The 8,850-nt window shown below is 41.3% G+C and overlaps 1 non-coding gene across 1 annotated transcript; it reads left to right on the top strand.

Moving 5' to 3' along the window:
* Window positions 1-301: 301 nt before the first annotated feature.
* LOC134967798 (U2 spliceosomal RNA) lies at window positions 302-483 on the top strand. The gene has a single exon (XR_010189167.1). It is a non-coding gene; the product is annotated as a U2 spliceosomal RNA (small nuclear RNA).
* The last annotated feature ends 8,367 nt before the right edge of the window (window positions 484-8,850 follow it).

The following is an 8,850-nucleotide window of genomic DNA, read 5'->3' on the forward strand; positions in this document are numbered from 1 at the left end:
TAATAGCAAGTACTCTGGAACTATTGCAGGTTTCTGTAATTAGCCCAGCAACTATGCCATATATACACATGATATTTGCTGGTTAGAAAAGCCTACCTGTGTTGTCATGCACAAACAATTCCCTCTCCTCAAAAATGATGGGCACTACAGTAAATATAGTGGCTATTACTGTGTTCAGCATTTAGTTCACCAAATTGGTGGTATAGCTTTATTCCATAGCTGGTACAGTGGGACTTTTACCACCTCCATTACTTAGCCCACCAACTGCAACCAATATTCAAGTGATATTTGCTTATTATACATCACTTCTCTGCCTTTTAGCAAAGTTCAGGTGTAATATCTGTATTTATCAATTTAATTTCTCATACCTATCTAGGGACCACATATTACATGAATTTTTTAGTAAGATAGAAGAGGAGCTTGCGCTGTCCACTTGATACATTGACCTGGTTTTGCAGTGCGTCCAGGACCGGTACACAAATACGGGTATTGTCAGAGTCTGCCTTTGCTTGCACTAGGACAATGTAGTGGGACTGGTACTCAGTTTACTACTTAGCCCACAAATCTTGGTAAAATATTAATGGCTGAGTTAATGTAAAATAATCTGTGGTCACTACTTTCACACCTAAAGGCATGATTGTTGGTAGTTGGTGTTTTCCTTTCGTTGTTTCTATGTCAGGACACAAGACAGACTATTTTTCTTGTGCACTATTATGTCCTTAGAAATTGTCAAATGACTGCACAGGGCTAAACGCTCCTTACACAGCTTATACTGGGCAGGGAGCCAAGTCCTTGACAGACACTATAGCTCAGTTACTTCAGAGGACAATCATTTGTCCTAATGGTTATGACCTCTAGTTATGGTTGCTTCTAAGGCAGGTCTTAGTTTTATACTTCCTGATTTCTGTCTGAATTGGCTACTTTAAGTGGGATGATTGCGTCTTCAGGATGTACTGCCAATCGGCGGAGTACTGTGCCTTCCTCTATTTAATTCCTGGTTCTGATCCACATTTTGAGGCTTCATCTCAGGAAAATAGTAAAATAAATCCTGCCAGGGAGGATGCTTCAGGATAGGAATAAGAAATAGACTGAGTTAATTGGTTTCCACCTCTTCCCTCGCGTTGGGATGATGTTGATGGAAGTCTGGCTTAACACCTGATGCAAAGATTCATGTTTCCAGGGAAATGTGTCTGTCTCGAGTACACAATATTCTCAGTTCAGATCTGGTGTCTCACATTTACAGATGGTGTTTCTTTATCTTTTCGCTGATGAAGACTTTGACTTGATGGAGCTTCAACTAATAATTAGTGGACTCATTAAACATTTGATGGCCTAAGACAACTGTCTTTCCTAAAGTACAGTGTGTGACCTTAACAGTCACCGTGGATTGACAACAGTGAGGTGGTTATTAAATTGGTATTCATTCTGACAGGAATACTCCTACACCCTATCCTGGCTAATGCATGGATCTTAGAGCGGTTGCAGATTGCATAATGCAAGTTGTCCATTATTGTATCAGATGATCCTTTTCAAATTATCAATTGACAGATTGGGTCTCTGAAGCTCTACCCTCTGTCACTGTTGTTTTCTTGGATTCTATTTCTATTCAATCTTGCATCTCTCCCCTGTCTGTTACACCCATATTTTTATTTTGGTTGTGATTTGTGGAATTCTGCTTCCAAATCAAAGTGTGCCTTGCAGGCCAGAGTAAATAGCTCTATCAGTAAGGTGTCTGCCTTCAGTATAACAGGTCATGGGTTCTCATCCTGAGTATGACTGCTAAGAAATGTGTTATTTAACATAAATGTCAATGGAATATGTATTCTTTTAGAAGGCATTTGTCCACCTGGAACACGGACTTCTGATATGTCCTCAGCTTGGCTCATGTAGTTGGGTGGTCTGGTTCCCAGTGGGGTAAAACCCAAATTTCTCAGATTCCACTGGTCCATTGGATATGCCGTATTATATCATGAGCATATATTCTGAATCTTGGGGAACACGTACCAAGCAGGATTCTTTGGTACCCATCTTAATTGTGTTTCATCCAAGAGACAGGCTCTAATCCTTGCAGTTTGTTCACTATCCAACGCAGGAGTATTCATTCAAATCCCTTTCCCATCAACAGGGTCTTTGGGTTTTTACTGTTACTTTCTCATCACTGCCATATTTGGTCGATTGTTGCAAACAGAACTCCATCTCATGCAACTTTTGTCATACACATCTACAGTGGACCTTGGTTACGGTTTTCTTCATTCGTGGAGAATGGTGTTCAGGGGTCTTCTTTTCAGCCCCAGGTATCTCTGTCTTTTGGCTGAGTGCATAATTTCCAGACCAGAATATACTATTTTCTACAGTTTCCTCAGGGGTAAGTGATCCATGGCATACCTTTCCGCTGCAAGATAGAGGAGACTTTACAGGTGGCTCCATTCTCCCAGTATCATGCCTGGATTCTTAAATCTCAAATTCTATGTTATTAATCCCTGGCAGAATTGAGTTTACATAAACAACAGTTCAGTCTGTCAATTCAAATATGACAATATCTTCATTTGTGACTACACAATCTGAATCTGACAATAGGACTCCATTATCTGTCTTGACATGAAATGTCATAACCACTGTCACTAGTCTCAGATGTTACAGTTTTGGGTTTCAAATCTGGTTTTCAAAAATATTGAGGTCCAAAATGGAGATGTCACTTCCATCTCCAGGCAATCCACGATGCCTTGACTCCAGCTCAAGGCTTTCTACAAGTGCTCGCTTTGGCAGCATATATACTAAAAAAAATGTTTTTTTTTTATTGGAATGATACAGAGAAGATTAGCATGATCTTGCATCCTGCATCCAGTTGAACTTCGCAACTGCAATGGCCTATATCAACATGTACACTGGCACTTGCAGCTGGAGAGCCGTTGGAACAGTATCTCACATATACAGAGGGCTGAACTTTGGGTTCCGGCAATATCGTCCGTCTCCTGTTCCAGAATGGACAACTGGGAAGCGACTTCCTGGGTCATCATGCTTATCTTCCCTGAGGAATGTGAAATAAACCAACAAGTTTTTCTGATTTTGGTGTACCTGTGTGACAAGCCGACATTGACTTCAGAGCTTCTCGTCTCTGCAAACAGGGCTTCCTTGGTGCGGTGATCATTTTGGGGATCCTCTTGTGGCAATCATGGACGCTGTGTTAACTCCTTGTCACTTTCATCTGGCATATTTGTTTCTGCCTCTGGCAAAATCCAATAAATGCTTCAACGCATTTGACCAGTGGCACTTTTGGTCTTCCAAAATAGCTCCGGCTTTGCCTGTTGACACTGCTCTGCAATGCTTCAGACCAGGGTGGTCAAGGCTCCTTAAAGTGTACCTCTTTGACCAGATCTCCGCTTTCAAACTTTGTGTCATCACCGGCATTTGTTTCGTCTGACTGTGATGGCATGATTGTGGAGAACAGCATCATCAAAGTAATGTTTACCTCAGTCAGTAGCCCTGACCTATGTTTCGTGCTCACAAAGAAAGTTAGGTTGGTCGAGTGGTCTAAGGCGCTGCGTACAGGTCGTAGTCTCCTCTGGAGGCATTGGTTCACATCCCACTTCTAAACAAAAAAAAAAGCAATTACAGTGCCTAGTAAAACTTTTCAATCTAAAGGCTTCTCAGCTGAAGTTCTTTCCGCCTCTTGTCCTTTCTGCAGGACAGTTTTCAAAAGGACTTTGTCTTCTTATCTTCAGAGACAGGGTTCTGCCCTACATTTTCTTTTCCAGAGATAGCTACCAACATTCTTATGGATGTTCAGTGTTTCCTTCACAGCTTTTTGCATATACCGTTTCCTTGTGTAGCTCCTTTGTCTCCTTTCCAGCCTCTGGACTCTGTTGGTTGGCTGTTTCTTCCTCTTGCAGTGTTTTTTTTCTTTTGCCCATTTCCTCAGCTCGCATGTTTCTGAGTTAGCAGTCCTTTGCTGCAGTCCATCTTTGTTGGTTTTTCTATGATAGAGATGGAGTGGAGCTGAAGTGGGGTGGGGTGTCATACAGCTCACTGAAAGGTGAGTTTATGTAGGTAACCCTGGCCTGAGCATCTCCTTTGTAGGAATGAGACATCCTCATCCTCTACAACTGTGCTGCTTTCATCTATACATAAAAAAATGAACCAAGGTGATTTTCTTCAGAGACCGGTGATGACGATACTGTCCAATTTTGTACTATGGCTTCTGTGACCAAGTGGAATGATATGGCACTTTTTGGCCAAGTTCCACAGATGGTAATCACAGATGAGCATAGCACTCCGGAACTGCCCTCCACTCTGGATAGATATCAATTGACATTGGTGCCACAGTTCCAGTCTTTAGTTTCCCCTAAGCTATGAAGGTGCTCATGTAACTTGGATGTGCATGGTTGTCTCCAAAAGAGAGAGAGATGTTTTAAGCTCTGGCTATGCTTATATTGTGCTGAGCCCACTTACCCACAGGTAAACTGTCCCAAGAAGCTAGGAACCAGTGATCTTAACCTGGGGTCAGCAGTCAGTTTTATTGTCTGCACAAAATTATACATCTATCTTCCTTGAACATTACAAAAACTTTTATATTATATGGTATTTTGTCCACATACTCCACTTCTGGTGTTGTTTATTTTTTAAGAATGCAGAGACTGTTCCTTCACATAAGCAGTGGGACTGCTTATTTAATCTTCAGCTGGGCAAGACACCACCTTGCAGTGGGGTCTACCCTCTCTCATTGCCTGAGACTTGCAATGTGGGTTTATTTATACATTTTTCTCTCCTGCTGGTACAGATTTTTCTTTGTCAAGAAGAAGGATGACACATCATGCCCATGCTTCAACTACCATGTTCTCAATAGTATCATCATCAAGAATTACTATCCAATCCCTCTAATTTTGAGTTATTTAATAGGATAAAATAAAATGAAAGGAGCTATCATATTCTACAAATTTGACCACCAAGGTGCTTATAACTTGACCCGCATCTTCAAAGGAGATAAGTGGAAGAATGAGTTCAACACCTAGGATAGGTGTTTTGAATATCTAGTAATATGCTTTGGTCAATGCAGTGCCTCTGCAGTCTTCCAAAGTTTAGTGAATTACATATTTTAGAATCTATTGTACCATTCAGGGTTAGTTTTCCTTGATGGCATCATAATATTCTCCTGAGACACTGACTTCCTTTGCAAGCATGTTCAAGAGGTGCTGCATAATTTACAGAAGAGCAACTTGTACTGTAAGCTCAAGAGGTGTTAATAAAACTCATTTGGTCTTTCTTGGCTACAACTACCCCCGGATGTAGCCCTCTAAAGTAAAAAATAAGTTTTAACTGGCCACAACTGATTGGTCTCAAAGTCTCGCAGATGTTTCTGGAATTTTTTATTTACTTTCTTCAGTTCATTCACAACTATTCTTCTTGTGTGTCTCCTCTTAGAGCACTCACTCAGAAAGATACCAGAAAGATACCAACACCCAAATTTGGTCTAGGGAAGTAATTCAAGCTTTACAGCACCTTAACCAGGCATTTGCTTAAACTCCTGTTATATTCTGCACAGATCTATCTTTGTTGACGTAGACAGAAACAAAGACGTTGCTGGCAGATAAGGACCAGTTGGCCCATCTAATACCTCCTCTGTAGGTATAAGGGAAGTATTTTCTCAAAAGAGATCCCATGGGCAAGCTGCACCCTTGAGACTTTTATTTAAGAAAATGTCTACCTGCTGAATTGTGACTTTCTGGTAATTAAGGCTGCCCTAGATTTAAGGAGTTACTTAGTAGAAGGGGGCTCATCATCCTATGATCATTTTTATGGACCATTGAAATTTGCTATATCTGCATTCAGCTAACAGCCTTAATCCCAACATAGAATAAAACAAATAGACTGGAACACAGCGCTATATATACACGGTAATGTGCAGTGAACAGAGAATCCCCTGCAGTCTAGGAAACTTTCAGACAGACACTTACAGGTTGGTTCTGCCCCGCATGCACATCAAGGTATCTTTTTAACAGGTGAATGTTTCAGCCTTATATAACCTTTTGACGGGGCACTTACATTAATATTCTGTCACGAGTTCCCATAAAGATATCTTTCTCCTGCTCCCGATCATATTTCAGATAAGCAGATTCAACAGGCCAAGGTCCAGAGTAATGTGGTTTTATTAAAAATCACAATATAAATAAACAATCTCCATGCAAGTCTGAGGACAAAAAAGGTAAGCGTTACAGGTGTTGCTTCCACAAATACCGGCTGCAGCCAGGCAGATGTATGGCATCCGAAGCGCACAAGTCCTTCGATAACACCAGACATCAGGAGGTGTACGAAAACGAATAGAACAGCTTCGACTTGTTTCAGGGAGTCCTCTCTCCTGTGTCAAGAAGTGCTATTCCTCTCATATGTCCAGGATATTATATTGGATCTCCCCCAATCAGCTGATTAATTAACGCCATTATTTTTATGGTGGCCAGCTTAAAGAATTTACAACAGGGTCTATTCATGAAGCAGTGATAAGTGTGGAGAAGTAAGCCAGTGGAGAAGTTGGCCAAGGCTCCTAAATTGTTTTTTTGAAATTAATCCCAACATGCCTGCTAGTCTTTATTTTTTGCCAAATTCAAATTAACCATCACTTACTGTATAGGCCGGGTTCTAAGAACAGGAATGCTGATGCAGTGTCTCATTCATTTGTCCCTTCTGAGGAAGATTCGGCTGACCTCAAGCCTACTCTTACAGTAATTCCACTCATTTCATCACCATCACATGTCCCACGTTGAACAAACCTCCTCCAGGTTTGTTTCTCCTGACCAATGAAACAAACTGATAGAAAGGGGTCACAACTCCAAGTTCACTGGGCATCCAGTGTAAAAAAGGCCCTACAACTCTTATTCTAGAGTTAATGGTAGCCTACTTTACATGATGAAACCAAGGAGTACATACAGTAGTTGCCTGACAGCATTGTGCGCAACATTAGGAGTTTGCTTCCACCTCTGTCAGTCCCTGTAAGTCCATAATTCCATATTTCTTTGGATCTCATACCAGATCAATCTTTTCTACAGGATCTACTACCATTTGTGTGATCATGGATTGCTTTTCCAAATCCGCATATTTTCTCCTTTTTAAAGTGAAACCTCATTAGCATTCTTGTTCATCCAGGAGCTATTTAGGTTGCAAGGCTGTCCACAGGAGATCATCTCAGACCAAGGAATTCAGTTTTTATCCAGGTTTTGGTGGGCTCCATGTAAGAACTTGGGCATATCAATATGTTTTCCTTGGGGTACCACTCCCAGTCCAATGTACAAACAGTGTAATTATTTTATCCTCTATGTGCAGAATCCTATAATTTGCTCATTCCTTTTAGGAACCAAAAAATCCATCAGCCACTTCTCAAAGCTTCTCAGATATGTGGAAGAATGCCAAAATTAATATCCAATAAGCTATCCAAGGTTGTAAGCTATTTACGAATAAAAGATAACAGTTTTGTTCAGTACTCAACATTGGACATGACATTTCTTTCCACCTAGAATCTTCATCTGAAAGTCCCGACAATGAATTTAGGGGGTCATTCCGAGTTGTTCGCTCGTTGCCGATTTTCGCAACGGAGCGATTAAGGCGAAAATGCGCATGCGTGTGGTACGCAGTGCGCATGCGCTAAGTATTTTAGCACAAAACTTAGTAGATTTACTCACGTCCGAACGAAGAATTTCCATCGTTGAAGTGATCGGAGTGTGATTGACAGGAAGTGGGTGTTTCTGGGCAGAAACTGGCCGTTTTCTGGGAGTGTGCGGAAAAACGCAGGCGTGCCAGGATAAAACGTGGGAGTGTCTGGAGAAACGGGGGAGTGGCTGGCCGAACGCAGGGCATGTTTGTAACGTCAAACCAGGAACGAAACGGGCTGAGCTGATCGCAGTGTAGGAGTAAGTCTCGAGCTACTCAGAAACTGCTAAGAATTTTCTATTCGCAATTCTGCTAATCTTTCGTTCGCTATTCTGCTAAGCTAAAATACACTCCCAGAGGGTGGCGGCCTAGCGTGTGCAATGCTGCTAAAATCTGCTAGCGAGCGAACAACTCGGAATGACCCCCTCAGTCCCAAGATTTATTGGGCCTTTTAAGGTAATCCAAAAATCGTTAACACTTTGGGGTAAATTTAATAAGGTTGGAGGTTTTTTTTTAGAAGTGGTGATGTTGCCCATAGCAACCAATCAGATTCTATTATCTTCTAGAAACACCTAGACAAATGTTAAGTAGAATCTAAAAAATTCCAACCTTAGTAAATTTACCCCCTGTGTTTGTAAAGTTGGATCTACCGTAAACTTTATGCTGCCATTATATAACAAATCCTAGACTCTCATCGGCTGACTACAATATCTGCTGGTGGGAGGGCTATGGTCTGCAGAAGAGGTCCTGGATTGACTCTCCATATGTTAATGAACCTCTTTTGGTGAAATAATTCAGGAAGATATTTTCAAAACAAGTCACATCTGGGGTGTCTGAGGTCCACCCCTAGGAAGGGAGTAATGTCACAATTCTTACACTTTTTCTGACTATCTCAGAGTTGGAGGATTCTTCACAGACTGAATTACTTTCTGCATTCTTTTGCAGTCATGTGACTTTTGTTCATGTGAGCTCAGACATCACTGGGTGGTGTTTTCTCTTCAGGTCTGCTATTTAAACTCCACTGCTGTGATTACTGCTAAAGTTTTGGTTAACTACCCCTATCTACTGTCTTGCTGATTCCTGCTCATGAAGACTTCCTGATTATTATTTGTCTATTGTCCTGACTATGGCTCTGCCTTACCATTTGGTATTTCATGCTAGACTGTTTATCAAACTTTGACTATTCAGCTGACTATGGTGCGGTTTACTGTTCCT

This window comes from Pseudophryne corroboree, chromosome 10 (assembly GCF_028390025.1).
Source record: "Pseudophryne corroboree isolate aPseCor3 chromosome 10, aPseCor3.hap2, whole genome shotgun sequence".
In the NCBI taxonomy this organism is placed as follows: domain Eukaryota; kingdom Metazoa; phylum Chordata; class Amphibia; order Anura; family Myobatrachidae; genus Pseudophryne; species Pseudophryne corroboree.